Below are 18865 nucleotides of genomic sequence, written 5' to 3'. Positions count from 1 at the left end.
TTCAATAGCAAATACCTACAAATGGTACCTCCGTAGCAATTCAACTATGGAATTGGTTTCCGTCACAAACTCCGTTGCATAGTAACCACGATGATGAATTCCATAGCAGCAGTACAACGGAAAGTGATTTGGTAACAAATGTCGTTGGAAAATTGCTACGAATTTTTGTTCCATACCACTATCGGTAGCATAATACCAACGGATATGGAGTCGGTAGCATTTTCCCTAGCAACTCCCACTCTCGCTACCATAAATAAAATCTGTAGACAATGTGGTAGCAACATTGCTATGGAACGACATTCCATAGTACGATCCATTGCAGATTAACAACGAAAATACGTTTCATAGTAACGTTCCCAAGCAAAATCGCGTTTTTCTTGTAGTGAACGCCCCACATTTTCCACCCGGTCTATTAGTTGTTGACGAGAATTAAATACCTAAAAATATTTTTTTTTATTAGGTACCAGTAAAATTATTGATTAATAACCATATTAATAAATCTAGAATTTTATGTCATGCTAGTTTCAAATTCTAATGTGTCACTGATGAGATAAGTATTTTCATTATTGTCATCTTCAGATGCATTGCTTGTGTAAGTATCATTAGCCTAATCCATACATACAAAATATAAATATGTGATTTATAAAAATATAAATATCGATAAGAATAAACGAACGTACCTCGTCATTTAACTCATCAAACGATGGCAAATATTACGGGCAACTCATTTTTTTTAGCCTATCGCTTTTCAAAATAGCATAGAATGAAAATGAAGTTTGGGACACATTCATTTATAGTAAAATTTAGGCATGAAAAGAAATACTATATAAATTATAGGGAAAGTTAAAGCGCCATACATGTAAATATACTTATATTATTTTGATTTGATCGTGGTATTCATTACATCACACAGAAATAAAGATAGGGATTTATTTAAATTAATGCTATAACTACCCCTTTATTTTTCCAATTCCACCCCATGATGTGATTTTTTGTCTTTTTTGTTTTTTTCCCTATTTTAGTTTTTTGTTGTTTTTAGTTATTTTTTATTTTATTATTATTATTATTATTATTATTATTATTATTATTATTATTATAAATTTCGGTAATCGTATAAAATTCAGACAATATTTAAAAATTCGGATGACATTTTAAATTTCGGACGACATTATAAATTCGGACGACATTATAAAATTTGAACGGCTATATAAAATGGAACATAAGCAAAGTTCGTATTTATTTATCACATATATTAATTGGTTCGGTATTACAATTGTGTGGTGCGTTATGCGGATTGAAAACATTTAGTCAAGCACATACAATGTTTCCCATGCAGCCGAATGTTCTGATCTATATGTACGGAAGAAGCCTGGACAAAAAAATCAGGCATTGGATATGCTCCTTAGAAATCAACCATTGCATAATGGTTAGGGTGAACGTGGGCGATAACGACATATGCAAGATTTGGTATGTCTTCCGGGCCATATCGATGTGGGAACCATGTTGAAGAACCTTGCTTGCTTAGATAAATAACGATAACACCATATCTGTTAGCAATGAGTATAGCAGTGTCCGGCATAACCAACCAATACTCCAATACCGCAAAACCCAATCCGGGGTAATTCAACGAGTGACTTATGTGGTTTACAAAATCAACATCACCATAAATCATAGCGTACTCTTGATAGTGTGCTAATAACTCGTTGTATAGATCGTACCAAATTTGAATCCAATCATGTTCACTACAACCAAGAGCAACTTCTATAGACTGAAATCCACAATTTCCATCTCCGTCGAGATTTGTAATGTTCCGGACGTATGGATGGAATTAATGTGGAATTTCATTCATAAGTGGGTTTGAAGTATAAAATGGTTTATCTTGGTTAAAGTATGAGTTGGACATTGAAGGTTCTCGTAACGAGTATGTGCTAAATGGTTTATCTAAGTTAAAGCATGAGTTAGACATTGAAGGTTTTCGAAACGAATACGTGTTATGCCTCTCTGGTTCTTGATTTAATTCATGGTCACTAGTATCCATATTATTTGTTCTATTCCTAGAAAAACTACGTTTACGAGTATTGGTAGGGGTGGGCGTTGGTATGGGTGGGGTGTTGTGGTCTACCTTTTTGGATTTTTGTTTGCTCAATCGTGGACATCCACGAGTATTTTTATGAACATCTGAACAAACAATTAATTGTTAGCACATTATTATACAAATTAATATATTAAAGAAAATAGTACCTGGATCAACAACTGAAGTTGTTGATGGTGAAAATATGTCCCACAATTTTCTCGCATAACTACGTTTCTGTTCATTTGACATTTCAACGTAGCTTTCTTTCAACAATTCCACACCCTCTTCGAAACCAAAATTAGCATCATCAGTAACGTTGACATTGATTAAATCAAGCTTACACCAAAATTAGCATTATCGGTAATGTTGACATTGAAAATGCACGCCATATCTCCAATAACGTTGGATGAACAAAGAATAGATCTTCCAAGGCATTGGTTTTATCATTTGCATGATGGTTAAATATATATCCTTTTGAATGCAAAAATCCGAAGACAACTTACATTTTACTTCGGTCTCCAAGCTCATCCATTCGAAATTTGTAACACTCATTATAAACTGTTTTTTATTGTAGAAACATTTTTGCAATTTTGTCTCTTCAATGCCGATAGAATATCCCGTGAGGGACATTTTTTATCTTCATTTCTTCAATCATTTTCAATACATTTGTGGTTACCGACTTGCATATGGGTGGCCTTCCATATACATTGCAGGTTCATGATTATGGTCATCGTTTTTAACCATTAACCTCCAAACATCATCCGACTTATAGTAACAAGCAAAAATTCCGAATGGACAATTTGTTTTTCTAGACCTGTATTTTTGGTGGACGTCTCCGGATCTCTAGGTACACCACCCCGATTACACATAAAAATAATTTTTGAAACATATCCACTTCCTTTTGTCTTTGTTCTTTTAATAACAACCACATATCCAAGAGATTGTGTAATTTCTTGCACCCACTCTGTTAAATTTTCACGAGCTAAACACCTAACAAATATAAATATATACTTGATCAGTTTAAAAAAATTTCAGTACAAATATAACATATAACAACTTCCGAATAAACTAAAATTATCCATTAAAAATACATAAGAGATTAGTTTGAAAACTTGCCATAAAAATGACGATCGACAATTTTGTGAATGTTGTTATAAATGGAACAAATGTTGAATTGAATTGAATCGAATGAATCTTTTATACAACGTATAAAGTTAAAGCTATGTCAATCAGTTTCTATATTATTAAAGATAAAGATAAATATTATTCCAATCAAATCAAAATATTTTCCGTAAAATCCTTTATTTACGACAGTTACTTTGACTTTTTTTCACTTTTGTGTTATGTAAAGAATATTAATGGACAAGTAATGAGTTTTAATCTTTTTTTAATAATAATAATAATAATAATAATAATAATAAGTTTTAATTTTTTTTTTAAATAATAATAATAATATAATAAAGAAAAGAAAAGAAAAAAAAACAACATAAAAACAAAAAGGGGAAAAAACAAAAAAATGATGTCAAATCAAATGGTTGATTAGATTGAGTTTAGGGGGGTAATAAAGAAAAATGGGTTACTTATATCACAGCCCGGAAAAATATACGTAACTTAAAGGAACATACATGAAAATATATTTATATTATTTTGATTTGTTCTAGTGGTATTCATTTAAAGATATGGAATTTATTATAAATGTAGGAGTAAGTTAAAGGACCATAAATATAAATATAGTTATATTATTTTGATTGGATCGTAATAGAATTCATTTACACCGCAATGAAATAAAGATAGGGTATTTATTGTAAATATAAGGTAAATTAGTTATATTATTTTGATTTGGCCGTAGTGGTATTCATTTACACCGCAAATAAAGAGAGAGTATTTATTGTAAATGTAGGGTAATTTAAAGGACTATAAATATAAATATAGTTATATTATTTTGATTTGATCGTAAATATGATCATATTTTAATTTTATTATAGATACGCATATATATAATATTAGGTTATAACCAGTGGGAACCACAGTTACCAAATTAATAAATTTTTTATAGTAAAAAATCATAATAATTAATCAATATTTTAAATAAATTATTGATATTACCAAACACAACATAAATAAAAATCACAGTTTTCATTTACCTCGGTTTTGACATACACAATGATATTTTTATTTTATTTGATATATGTTAATATTAACAATAAAATATGAAGTATTAATAATATATAAATTAATTTTATTAATTCTTAGAGACATCAACTCTATGAATATTACAATTATTACGTTGAGCATTCGGTGGAATATATGCATTCGGTCGAACATTATGCATTATTTACCACCCATCAAAACGTTTTGATATGTTGTGACGCCAAAGTGGCAAAAGTCCCGGTATTATATGCGATTCTTGTAAATCAACTTTAACATAATGGTCATTGTCAATGTTGCGATAACAATAAATCTATGATGTGAGATGTCTTGCAGAACATACCATTAAGAATAAATTCAAATAAATAAAATATTAAAAATATAATTACCTAATCATGTTTAATGAATGAAAGATTATAGTTTTTAGACAATCATCAACTCTTATATAACTATTTTAATTTCTTTTTAAATAATTGATTTTTATTTTAATGTTTATATTTCTAGCAACATGAATAACAATGAGAACAAAACAAATAAAAGAAATGAAAACGCCTAGTTATGAAGATATAATGTTGAATCGTTTTGCATCACAATGATAACGATTTTTGAATCGTTTTGTAGGATCCAACAACAAAATTTTCAAAAACTTGTGAATAAAATTTACGATGAAACTGATTATTGAGTTCTAATGAATTCTTGAGTTGAGAAGATCCTCTGTACCTTATTTTCAATTTATATCCTTTTGTATTTTATAAAATTACTTTCAATCCTTATTATCTCAATTTAATATATATATATATATATATATATATATATATATATATATATATATATATATATATATATATATATATATATATATATATATATATATAACCAAAAGATTTGTTAGATCTTGCGAACTCATAATCAACTCATCATTTTTCAACACCAAAAACTTCGGTCTTTTCCAAATAGTGCGTCTAAGCCATATCTAGGCTCAAAAAAATTGATGATTTTTTTTTTGTTTTTTTGTATAACTGCTGATGGGCACAATCAGCAGTCATATTGACTGCTGATGAGCACAATCAGTTGTTTTATTGACTGCTGATGAGCACAATCAGCAGTCATATAAACTGTTGATGAGCATAACTAGCAGTTATATGGACTGTTAATGAGCACAATCACAGCTGATTGTACACATCCGCAATCCATATAATTGTTGATTGTGCATACATGCAAATTTCCAAAATAAATTAAAAAAATGTCAAATATTTTCTTTGAGCCTACATATGGCTTAGACACACCATTTTAAGAACATTAGTATTTCTGGTTTAAAAAAATGATGAGTTAATTAGGAGTTCGTAAGTTCACACGTTTTTTTTAGTTCTCACAATAACTCATATATATATATATATATATATATATATATATATATATATATATATATATATATATATATATTAAATTGAGCTAATAAGGATTGAAAGTAGGTTGGTAAAATACAAAAGGATATAAATTGAAAATAAACTTTAACTAGAAGGGGGTAAAAATGTAAAATTTGTTTAATGTTTGATAAATTGTTTGTTAGTGGAGATGCGAAAAAGAATCTCCATATGTTCGTTCAGTAAATACTAATACGAGAATAATATGTAATTATTATCTAAGTCCCGTCAATTGGGGTTATTTAACCAAGTTAAAAGTGGTTTTGACCTTAAAGTGGTTTTTTACCGCTAAATCCAGTGGGAATAATAACTGGTATAAATTACTTATTACATGATAGACTCTATAAGGCTTAGCAATCCATCTAAACTCTAAACATGTAAAAGTAACCCAACTAGTAATATTTTTTCTATTGCTATGATAAATTTATAACCTTATATAATAGAGTCCATGTCAGAACTCACTCTTTGGACCTGTTTTTTTTTCCTAAATACTAGTTTTAATAAATGATATTAGTAAATATTATCAAATAAGATAACAACACACCTGAGATATTGATAGGAAAACAGAAGGAGGACAATTTTTTCCTGACTTTTTAACAAATCGATTTTTTTTCAAATAAAGTTATGTTCCTATTATTTAAGTCTGTTATAAAAAGTGCATCTTATTCCTATTTCTATCCATGTCCAAAATATTCAACACAATATGAAAATCTTGATTTCTCTTCACCACCACTACCATTATTTTCTCTTTATAGTTATACACATCCTACATGTCATCACATTCAAGTAATATTTACACCACACCCCAAAACCTCTAACAAATGACATAGATACCTTTAAATTCCCAGATCAAAAGACAGACAATTCAAAAAATCCAACTTTTGATCGTTCCGTTTATCATTCACCTTCCATGACGCCTTCGATCGCAATCTCAAATGTATGGTAGCTTATTCCTCCAACGCATCAAAATCAATACCTCAATTGAACTCATCACTATCAAAATCATCCATGGCGTCTCCTTCCGTCTTCCATGGCGGCTCTTTAGCACCAGTAGATTCAGCATCTATTAAGATTTCCTTCTCTAGGTTACGAATCGGAAGTGACTCGCCATGAGAAAAACTCAACTTCCTTTTTCGAATTCTGGTGGCGTTGCTCAAGATTCTGGTGGTGGTGGTTGGGATTCTAGTGGCTGAAGAGAGCCTCTCGGCGTTGAAAGAGACGGATGTGGAATAGGTATTGGTGTGTGTAGGATTTGTTGTTCTGGATGTACTTCCTCCATTATCATGCATTGGGTCTATATCAGGACTAGGGTCCATGGGGAACTGTGGTGTTCTGATTACGGGTGATTAGGTGAGTAAAGATCGTATGACACCCAAACAAAAAGAAGTTACATGTGGATTTTTCAAAGCGACCAAAATAACCTTTCATGTCGGATAATATCACATCGTGATAGAAAATTTACAGAATTAAAATTCATAGGAACATTAACATACCTATAAATGGCCATCATATCACAATTAACAGCTTGTGTGGTTGCCACTGTAGGGTTTATCCGGTCATCTATGAAACTGTCGTCATAAAAATCTTGACCATGGTAAACATCCTCATCACCGGACCCTTCTAAAGACACCGTAAAATTTTATCAACATTCAACCCTACTGTTATTAACTTCAATAATATATTTTCAAACAATTTAATAGCTGAAATGTTCTGTTTTTGTCACAAACAGAATAAAAACAGATTGTACATTGTATGCATTGACGTCTGGCAGATGCAAATGGGACAAAAATTCCGACTTTTTTTCTCACTCATGGTATTGTTAAAAAAATAGCCCTATATGTAACGCCCCGATTCTCAGGTATCGATTTTATATAAGAATTTTCTTGTTTTCAAGGTCTACTCGACAAGTTGGTTGCCCTACTCGTCGAGTAGCAGCGGGTTGGGTCGCGTGTTTTAGTGACCTACTCGCCGAGTCCAATAAGGGACTCGACGAGTAGGAGCTGGAGGATGAAACCCTAAATCTCGAGGTATTGCACCCTATTTAAAGGATCATTGGCCTCCCCCAGCCTCCCCTTTACTGCTTCTTATCCCTATCAAACCCTAATGTGTGTGTGTGTGTGTGCTCCATTGTGTGTTTCAAGCCTTGGGAAGAAGATTCTTAGAAAAGCGAGCTTGAAGATCAAGTAGCTAGCAGCAAGGAGCAAGGATGAACCCTTCCTTTTGAGTTAAACCCCATTTCAAGTTTAGATTTGGCATTATGGGTCATTAGAGCCTTGCATGCACGTAAAGTTTGCAACTTTACGTGATAAACATGCCTTGGGAAGCTGGATCTACAATATAGGGCCTTAGCATGGCTTAAAAAGCGTCTGTATGAATGATGGATTGAAGGGACTCGGCGATTTGCAAGGTCGACTCGGCGAGTCATATGAATATGGTCATGAACTCGTCGAGTTGATGAACAACTCGGCGAGTCCGATGAAGATTGCCTTGGGCTCGGCGAGTCAGTCGAATGACTCGGCGAGTCGGCTAGGGTTTTTCCCAATCTTTGGACACGTATGAACTCGGCGAGTTAAAGGGGAACTCGACGAGCCAACCAAGGATTTCACTACTGCTCGATTTCAGGAAGGACTCGGCGAGTCGGTGAACTACACTCAACGAGTCGAGTCAACATGGACTGTTGACTTTGACTGTGGACTTTGACTTTGACCAAGAGTTGACCAGTTGACTTCTGAGGGTATTTTGGTAATTTGGAAACTTATGAAAAAGGTTTTTATGGTAACTATAGCTGGGGGAGTTTGTGTTGGTGATCCGGGAGTTGAGCTTTCTAGTTTCAGATGACAGTTGCGAGGTGAGTTATCCTCACTATACTAAGGGGTCTAAGGCACCAAGGCCGGCCCATTGGATATGTTATCTTAACAGTGTTAGATGTTGAGTATGAGTTAGTGTTGCATGCTAGTGGTTATGCCAGTTAGGTAGACCAGTAGGACTACCTGTTATGTTATATGATTGTTGCATGCTCAGTGGTGATGTTGTATGTTATATGTATGTGGGGTGGGTTGAGGTCGTACCGCTCCGTGCGGTAGCCAACAAACCCTAGGAGCATTCCAGTTATGGGCTAAGGGAGACTCGTACTGTGGGCTCGGGAGCATTCCAGTTACGGGCTAAGGGAGACTCGTACTGTGGGCTCGATGGCAAGCCAGATGTGAGCTGTGGGCCCGTAAGGCAATCCAGACTCACACTGTGGGCCCAGGGGTAATCCAGTCTGTAGAGTTGTGGACCCAGTACATGCTGTTGTTTGTATATGTGTTATGTGTAGTGTATCGATATTTTGGGGGAACTCACTAAGCTCTCGGGCTTACAGTTTCAGTTTATTGTTTCAGGTACATCAGGGGATCGCGGCAAGGCGAAGGCGTGATCGTACAGCTCCTCATGTTTTGTCTATGTTTCTGGGAAGACTCCGATATTATACATTTTGAAAACAAAGTTGTAATGATTTTTATGGTTTGAAATGTTTTTTTTTTAAGTTTAAATTGGCTTAAATTTTTGGGTGTTGCAAGTTGGTATCAGAGCCTTGGTTTGAGTGAATTGGAGGAACATGCGTGTGAATCCAGTCTTAAATCAAGGAAAGGTTTTCAAATGATTTCTAAAAAGGTTTTCAAAATAAGTACATGAGGATGCAGGATGTACGATCAGCCGGAGCCAGTAAGTAGCCCCAAAATACCATACAATTATTTGATTATGTGATGTGTTAGAACAGCATGCTAGTGCTAGGCTAGGGATCTTCAGGAATGGCATGATAGAATTGTCTGATTGTATGATGCCTGATAGCCTAGGGTTTTCCTCATGTGAAATTGATATCATTATTGTAGTTGCTTAGTGTATGCATCACAGCCGTACATAATTAAGATCTTATAGCCTGAGAATGTTTGATTTAGCCTTATGTTCTGTTCTTGTTTGATTGGGAGCTTAGGGTAGGATTGGATATTTGAAAGTCTATAGGGTCCAGCGTTATGTATGGCTAGCATACACTAGTGTTGCAGGGTTGGTGGAAGTTTCATGTATGGGTGTGTGGGACCGGTAGGTCAGTTGTGAGGCAGTTAGCTTTCCTCTAGGAGTGAGGATTGAGTGCTCGCTATGTTTATGTATATTGTTATGGTGTTGTGGTGATACTTGAAACAAATATGGGTAGGTGTAGAAGGTAGTATGGGCCCGTACTACTGAAAGCACAGGACCCATACGCGTGTCAAGTAATTCACAATCCCTAGGGTTAGTAGGGAGTTGACTCCCAGTTATTTATATGGGTTATCTGATATCTTGTGGTATGTTTCAGAATGGTAATGACGAGACGCTTTGTGGCTGGATCCGGTTCAGGATCAGGATCAGGGGACAGAGGCCAGGAGGGGCCAACAGCACCTGAGCCGGTGGTGCAGATGGGTATAGAGGAGTTGGATGCCAGGATTCGAGAAAACCTGCATGATGAGGTTGCTGCTGCGTTCTGGGCACAGTTGCCGGAGATGTTCGGGTCGATTAAGACCGCCATGGTGGAGTACTTTGATGAGCGCTATGCAGCCCTTGCAGAGACAGCTGCCGCAGCAGCTGCATCAGCTGTATCGGCGGTAGGGGGAGGAGTTAGTAGAGGCTTTCAGTACAGGGACTTCGATAACACGAAGCCCCCTACTTTTGACGGGACGCAGGATCCCATCAAGGCTATGAGATGGATTTCAGACGTGGAGGGGTGCTTTTTCACCTGCTCGTGTCCTACTGACCAGAAGGTCAGGTGTATGAACCTTTAGGTCCGGGGCCAAGGACTGGTGGAGACTTGCGACTGGATCGTACACTGATGACCAGAGAGCTGCTGTTACTTGGGAGCAGTTCAGGGACATGTCCCACGCCCGTTACATTCCACGGGTCGAGCGGGAACGTTTAGCACAGGAGTTTCTGAGATCGAGGCAGTATGGGGAGTCGGTGACGGAGATCACCTGTATGTTCACTGAGAGGGCGATGTTTTGCCCGGAGTTTGCTTCAGAGCAGGCTCAGATGACCCGTTATCTGAGCATGCTCAAGACGGATATCCGTCAGTTTGTGTCTACCCAGCGATGTGATACTCTTCTAGAGTTGCAGGAGGCCGCCAGACGGCGTGAGTTGGAGATTGAGCTGCAGTTGAGAGAGCAGCGGCAGGCCCCGACATAGTCTCAGCCGGCGCCTAAGCGGTCTAAGACCGCTGATACTAGGAACAGGGGTCAGCAGAGCCGCACTTGTGGGAAGTGTGGCAAGGGTCATTCTGGTGTGTGTCGAGCTGGTAGTGGGTGCCACAGGTGTGGCAAGGAGGGGCATTACGCGAAGGACTGTCGCCAGGCAGTCCCAATTCAGGGTATGAGGTTATGTTATCACTGCGATCAGGTTGGCCACGTTAAGGCCAACTGTCCGTTGCTAGCCGCCAAGCCGGCGCAGGCTCCAGCGCCGACTACTTTGAGGATCACGGATGGGAGACCAGTCGGGGAAGAGCCTCCGAAGGCTCAGGGTCATGCTTTCCAGCCTACAGCGGAGGAGGCCAGGGCAGCACCAGATGTGGTTCCTGGTATGTTTCTATCCTTTGTCTCCTTTATTATATATGTTGTATACTTATTTGTTGTACCGGTGGTTAGGTACGTTTCTAGTGAACTCCTTACCCGCATTGGTTTTATTTGACTCGGGGGCGAGTCGGTCTTTTGTATCTCAGATATTTAGTAGGGAGTTCAGAGTTCCAGTAGGCGAGCTAGAGTGTCCGTTGCGAGTTTCTATCGCCAACGAACACGGGGTTTCTGCTTCTTCGATCTACCGAGGGTGCGAGATGGAGATCTTCGGGGTACCTTTTCCGATAGACTTGATTCTGATCCCCATGGGGGATGTGTGCGTGATTGTAGGGATGGATTGGCTCAGTCGTTTTGGTGCCATGATTGATTGTGAGGGTCAGCGGGTAGTGGTTCGAACCCCAAGTGGGGGAGAGTTGATTGTATATGGCGAGGGCACCAAGGTGGGATCAGGGTTTTGTTCAGCCGCTAGGGCTCGGCAGTATATTCATCACGGGGGTGCGGGTTACCTAGCATATGTATTGGATACGCGAGTCAGGGATCAGATTTCGGTTTCTGATGTTCCGGTAGTCAGGGAGTTTGCAGATGTGTTTCCGGAGGAGTTGCCAGGGATACCTCCGGAGAGGCAGGTCGAGTTCAGGATCGACCTGGTGCCAGGTGCGGCCCCTATCACTAAGGCGATGTATCGATTGGCACTGCCAGGGATGCAGGAGCTGTCGTCACAGCTACAGGAACTGCTGGGCAAGCAGTTCATTCGACCTAGCAGTTCTCCATGGGGAGCACCGATTCTTTTTGTCCGGAAGAAGGACGGTTCGCACTGGATGTGCATTGATTATCGGGAGTTGAATAAGTTAACGGTGAAGAACCGTTACCCACTCTCGAGGATAGACGGTCTCTTCGATCAGTTGCAGGGCGCATATTGGTTTTCCAAGATAGACTTGAGGTCTGGGTATCATCAGGTCAAGGTCTGAGAGGAGGACGTGGAGAAGACCGCGTTCCGAACTCGTTATGGACATTAAGAGTTCGTGGTGATGCTGTTTGGGCTCACCAACGCGCCAGCAGTGTTCATGGACCTGATGAATCGGGTCTGCAGACCGATGCTTGATCGCTCGGTCATAGTGTTTATAGATGATATCTTGGTGTATTCCAAGACCCGAGAGCAGCATGAGGAGCATCTACGGGAGTTATTGGGAGTTCTGAGACGAGAACGGTTGTACGCCAAGTTCTCAAAGTGTGAGTTTTGGCTACGAGAGGTCTAGTTCCTCGGACACCTCGTTAACCAGGAGGGGATTTTGGTCGATCCGGCCAAAATCGAGGCGGTTATGCAGTGGGAGGTTCCGAAATCTCCCTCAGACATCAGAAGCTTTTTGGGATTGGCAGGGTACTACCGGAGATTCATACAGGACTTCTCCAAGATTGTGGTACCCCTCACTCGTCTGACGAGGAAGGGGGAGGATTTCTGGTGGGGCCCTGAGCAGCAGAGGGCGTTTGAGACCCTCCGACAGCGGTTGTGCGAGGCCCCAGTCTTGACACTCCCGGAGGGAGTTGAGGATTTTGTGGTGTTATGTGATGCATCCATCACAGGTTTAGGGGCGGTCCTCATGCAGAGAGGGCGAGTGATAGCTTATGCGTCGCGGCAGTTGAAGCCGCATGAGACGAGATACCCTACGCATGACTTGGAGTTGGGGGCGGTGGTGTTCGCCCTCAAGATATGGAGACATTACCTTTATGGGGTCGGCTGTACCATTTACACGGATCACAAGAGCTTGAGACATATCATGGATCTGTCGAACCTGAACATGAGGCAGCGCAGGTGGCTGGATGTAGTCAAGGACTACGATTGCGAGATCCTTACCACCCTGGTAAAGCGAATGTGGTTGCGGATGCTTTGAGCCGCAAGTCAGCTGGGTCTTCCACCCCAGCGGTATGTATGAGGATATCAGTGGACTCTCCGCTTGTGAGTTTGATCAGAGATGCCCAGGTTGAGGGCATGCGACCGGAGAATTGGAAGCTGGAGAGGATCAAGGGTGAGAATACCCAGTTTGAGCAGGATAGTCGGGGATTATTGACCTGATGCGGTCGGGTTTGGGTTCCGATGTCTGGTGGGGTTAGGCAGACGGTTATGGAGGAGGCTCATAAGTCTCATTTCTCTATTCACCCGGGGGCCACCAAGATGTATCGGGATTTGACTTTGAGCTATTGGTGGTCGTGCATGAAGCGAGAAATCGCTTGGTACATCGAGAGATGCTTGACCTGTAGGATGGTCAAAGCCGAGCATCAGAGGCCGCATGGCAAGCTGCAGCCCCTGGAGATCCCCATGTGGAAATGGGAACAGATCACGATGGATTTTATTACCAAGTTGCCGAGGACGGCGAAGGGGCTTGATGCTATATGGGTCATCGTGGATCGATTGACCAAGAGTGCCCATTTCTTGGCCATACGGGAGAGCTCATCGGCCGAGAAATTGGCCAACGTATACGTTCGTGAGATCGTGTCTCGCCATGGGGCCCCTGTTTCCATTGTTTCTGATCAGGATGTCAGGTTTACCTCTCGTTTCTGGCAGAAGTTTCACGAGGAGTTGGGCACGTGGTTGCACTTCAGCACAGCATTCCATCCGCAGACTGATGGTCAGAGCGAGCGGACCATTCAGACCCTCGAGGATATGTTGCGGGCATGTGTTATTGATTTCGGTGGGAGCTGGGATTCGCACCTACCGCTTGCAGAGTTCGCCTACAACAACAGCTATCATTCCATCATTGGCGCCCCGCCATTCGAGTTGTTGTACGGGCGGAGATGTCGCACCCTGGTTTATTGGGGTGAGGTTGGTCACAGGGTGATGGGTCAGACGGAGGTGGTCTTACAGACTACCGAGAAGATTCAGCAGATTAGGCAGTAGCTGCAGACCGCTCAGAGTCGGCAGAAGAGTTACGCCGACCGGCGCCGATCCGAGCTAGAGTTTCAGGTCGACGACATGGTATTCCTGAAGGTCTCGCCCTGGAAGGGCATGATCCGCTTCAGGAAGAGGGGAAAATTGGGTCCCCGATATATTGGGCCGTTCAGGATCGTTGCCAGGGTTGGCAAGGTGGATTACAGGCTAGAGCGGCCGGAGGAGCTTAGTCGGATCCACAGCACTTTCCACGTTTCGCAGCTGCGAAAGTGAATCATGGATCAGGAGGCGGTGGTGTCGCTGGATGATATTCAGATCGATGATCGTCTGAATTACATGGAGAGGCCTGCGGCCATACTGGAGAGAAAGATGAAGATTCTGAGGAACAAGGAGATACCTTTGGTTAAGGTATAGTGGGAGCATTGGAAAGGGTCCGAGTGGACGTGGGAGCCAGAGGTGGAGATGCGGGAGCATTATCCGGAACTGTTCGTCGCAGCAGACTTTGAGGACGAAGTCTAGTTCAAGTGGGGGAGAATTGTAACGCCCCGATTCTTAGGTATCGATTTTATATAAGAATTTTCTTGTTTTCAAGGTCTACTCGACGAGTTGGTTGCCCTACTCGTCGAGTAGCAGCGGGTTGGGTCGCGTGTTTTAGTGACCTACTCGTCGAGTCCAATAAGGGACTCCACGAGTAGGAGCTGGAGGATGAAACCCTAAATCTCGGGGTATTGCACCCTATTTAAAGGATCATTGGCCTCCCCCAGCCTCCCCTTTACTGCTTCTTGTCCCTCTCAAACCCTAATACGCGTGTGTGTGTGTGCTCCATTGTGTGTTTCAAGCCTTGGGAAGAAGATTCTTAGAAAAGGGAGCTTGAAGATCAAGTAGCTAGCAGCAAGGAGCTTGTGTGGACCTGAAATCTACCTCAGATAGCACCATTTGAAGGTATCAAATCATTACCTTGACCTTCTTTCCTTATAGATCTCCTTTGGGTTGAAGTTTAGGGCTTTTCATCATGTTATGAAACTATTCTTGGGTATGAGCTAAGATCTGAAGTTGCAACTTCAGATCTGAACTCTCCTTGGTCTTGAGGTCCATAAAGCTTACAGCTTTAGCAAGGATGAACCCTTCCTTTTGAGTTAAAACCCATTTCAAGTTTAGATTTGGCATTATGGGTCATTAGAGCCTTGCATGCACCTAAAGTTTGCAAATTTACGTGATAAACATGCCTTGGGAAGCTGGATCTAGAATATGGGGCCTTAGCATGGCTTAAAAAGCGTCTGTATGAATGATGGATTGAAGGGACTCGGCGATTCGCAAGGTCGACTCGGCGAGTCATATGAAGATGGTCATGAACTCGTCGAGTTAATGAACAACTCGACGAGTCCGATGAAGATTGCCTTGGGCTCGGCGAGTCAGTCGAATTACTCGGCGAGTCGGCTAGGGTTTTCCCCAATATTTGGACACGTATGAACTCGGCGAGTTAAAGGGGAACTCGACGAGCCAACCAAGGATTTCACGACTGCTCGAGTTCAGGAAGGACTCGACGAGTCGGTGAACTACACTCGACGATTCGAGTCAACATGGACTGTTGACTTTGACTGTGGACTTTGACTTTGACCAAGAGTTGACCAGTCGACTTCTGAGGGTATTTTGGTAATTTAGAAACTTATGAAAAAGGGTTTTATGGTAACTATAGGTGGGGGAGTTTGTGTTGGTGATCCGGGAGTTGAGCTTTCTAGTTTCAGATGACAGTTGCGAGGTGAGTTATCCTCACTATACTAAGGGGTCTAAGGCACCAAGGCCGGCCCATTAGATATGTTATCTTAACAGTGTTAGATGTTGAGTATGAGTTAGTGTTGCATGCTAGTGGTTATGCCAGTTAGGTAGACCTGTAGGACTACCTGTTATGTTATATGATTGTTGCATGCTCAGTGGTGATGTTGTATGTTATATGTATGTGGGGTTGGTTGAGGTCGTACCGCTCCGTGCGGTAGCCAACAAACCCTAGGAGCATTCCAGTTATGGGCTAAGGGAGACTCGTACTGTGGGCTCGGGAGCATTGTGGGCCCAGGGGGTAATCCAGACTCACACTGTGGGCCCAGGGGGTAATCCAGTATGTAAAGCTGTGGACCCAGTACATGCTGTTGTTTGTATATGTGTTATGTGAAGTGTATCGGTATTTTGGGGGAACTCACTAAGATCTCGGGCTTACAGATTCAGTTTATTGTTTCAGGTACATCAGGGGATCGCGGCAAGGCGAAGGCGTGATCGTACAGCTCGTCATGTTTTGTCTATATTTCTAGGAAGAATCTGATATTATACATTTTGAAAACAAAGTTGTAATGATTTTTATGGTTTGAAATGTTTTTTTTAAAGTTTAAATTGGCTTAAATTTTTGGGTGTTGCACTATAATACCGCATCATCATGTGTCTAGAAAACTCAATCAAAGTAGGTTGTGTTTTTTCCTGGACTTCCTCAGCTTCAGCTTCAATAAAAACTCTGGCATTATTTAACACCTTTTTTGTCACTTGAAACAAAAAATATGGTTTCAATTGGCACTAAGTGCATCATATAAGAAATCTGAGGATATTTCGTAGCAATAATCAGTTGAAATGCACCATAAGTAACAAAATTTGCAAAATTTAGCTCTACCACGCTTATTGGAAAAATGATCCAATTGAGCACAATCTAAAATATATGTTAAATAAAACCATTTATAGTCCACCAGAATGTTTTCGACTTGTAAGAGATTGAAATTGTATGCTTCCTCAGTTTCATATTCAACAAATTTTTCCAGCCTTTATAAAAGGAGGTCTAACAACGACGATGCACTAAAAAAGTTTTGTATTTTCTCTTAATGCTTGTATTGATATCCCATCTAAAAAGTGATCATTTAGCTTTTGGAAATACGTTATTGCATGCTTTCATGCAAGCCATGTCTTTATATGTGACAATTACATGTATTGTTTCAGGTACATCAGGGGATCGCGGCAAGACGAAGGCGTGATCGTACAGCTCCTCATGTTTTGTCTATATTTCTAGGAAGACTCTGATATTATACATTTTGAAAACAAAGTTGTAATGATTTTTATGGTTTGAAATGTTTTTTTTAACTTTAAATTGGCTTAAATTTTTGGGTGTTGCACTATAATACCGCATCATCATGTGTCTAGAAAACTCAATCAAAGTAGGTTGTGCTTTTTCCTGGACTTCCTCAGCTTCAGCTTCAATAAAAACTCTGGCATTATTTAACACCTTTTTTGTCACTTGAAACAAAAAAAATGGTTTCAATTGGCACTAAGTGCATCATATAAGAAATCTGAGGATATTTCGTAGCAATAATCAGTTGAAATGCACCATAAGTAACAAAATTTGCAAAATTTAGCTCTACCACGCTTATTGGAAAAATGATCCAATTGAGCACAAGATCTAAAAGATATGTTAAATAAAACCATTTATAGTCCACCAGAATGTTTTCGACTTGTAAGAGATTGAAATTGTATGCTTCCTCAGTTGCATATTCAACTAATTTTTCCAGCCTTTATAAAAGGAGGTCTAACAACGACGATGCACTAAAAAAGTTTTGTATTTTCTCTTAATGCTTGTATTGATATCCCATCTAAAAAGTGATCATTTAGCTTTTGGAAATACGTTATTGCATGCTTTCATGCAAGCCATGTCTTTATATGTGACAATTACATGTATTGTTTCAGGTACATCAGGGGATCGCGGCAAGGCGAAGGCGTGATCGTACAGCTCCTCATGTTTTGTCTATATTTCTAGGAAGACTCTGATATTATACATTTTGAAAACAAAGTTGTAATGATTTTTATGGTTTGAAATGTTTTTTTTTTAAGTTTAAACTGGCTTAAATTTTTGGGTGTTGCACTATAATACCGCATCATCATGTGTCTAGAAAACTCAATCAAAGTAGGTTGTGTTTTTTCCTGGACTTCCTCAGCTTCAGCTTCAATAAAAACTCTGGCATTATTTAACACCTTTTTTGTCACTTGAAACAAAAAAAAATGGTTTCAATTGGCACTAAGTGCATCATATAAGAAATCTGAGGATATTTCGTAGCAATAATAAGTTGAAATGCACCATAAGTAACAAAATTTGCAAAATTTAGCTCTACCATGCTTATTGGAAAAATGATCCAATTGAGCACAAGATCTAAAAGATATGTTAAATAAAACCATTTATAGTCCACCAGAATGTTTTCGACTTGTAAGAGATTGAAATTGTATGCTTCCTCAGTTTCATATTCAACTAATTTTTCCAGCCTTTATAAAAGGAGGTCTAACAACGACGATGCACTAAAAAAGTTTTGTATTTTCTTTTAATGCTTGTATTGATATCCCATCTAAAAAGTGATCATTTAGCTTTTGGAAATACGTTATTGCATGCTTTCATGCAAGCCATGTCTTTATATGTGACAATTACATGTAGAAACATGCATCTATCTATTGTTGATTTTAAACACCCTAGTTCCCAAGTGTAGTTGGATTCTATTTCTTTATGCATGTAGACAAATGTTACGTAAAAGGTCTGATTAGTTGGATCTTTTTATTATAATAACGTAACTAAGTCAACGCTCCACATTTTGCACTCGGTCTATTAGTTGTTGACGAGAATTAAATACCTAAAAAATATTTTTTTTATTAGATACCAGTAAAATTATTGATTAATAACCATATTAATAAATCTAAAACCTTATGACATGGTAGTTTCAAATTCTAATGTGTCACTGATGAAGTAAGT

This window comes from Lactuca virosa, chromosome 8 (assembly GCF_052849685.1).
Source record: "Lactuca virosa cultivar CGN04683 chromosome 8, Lactuca_virosa_CGN04683_v6, whole genome shotgun sequence".
Classification (NCBI taxonomy): Eukaryota; Viridiplantae; Streptophyta; class Magnoliopsida; order Asterales; family Asteraceae; genus Lactuca; species Lactuca virosa.
Note: the sequence above shows the minus strand (reverse complement) of the source record.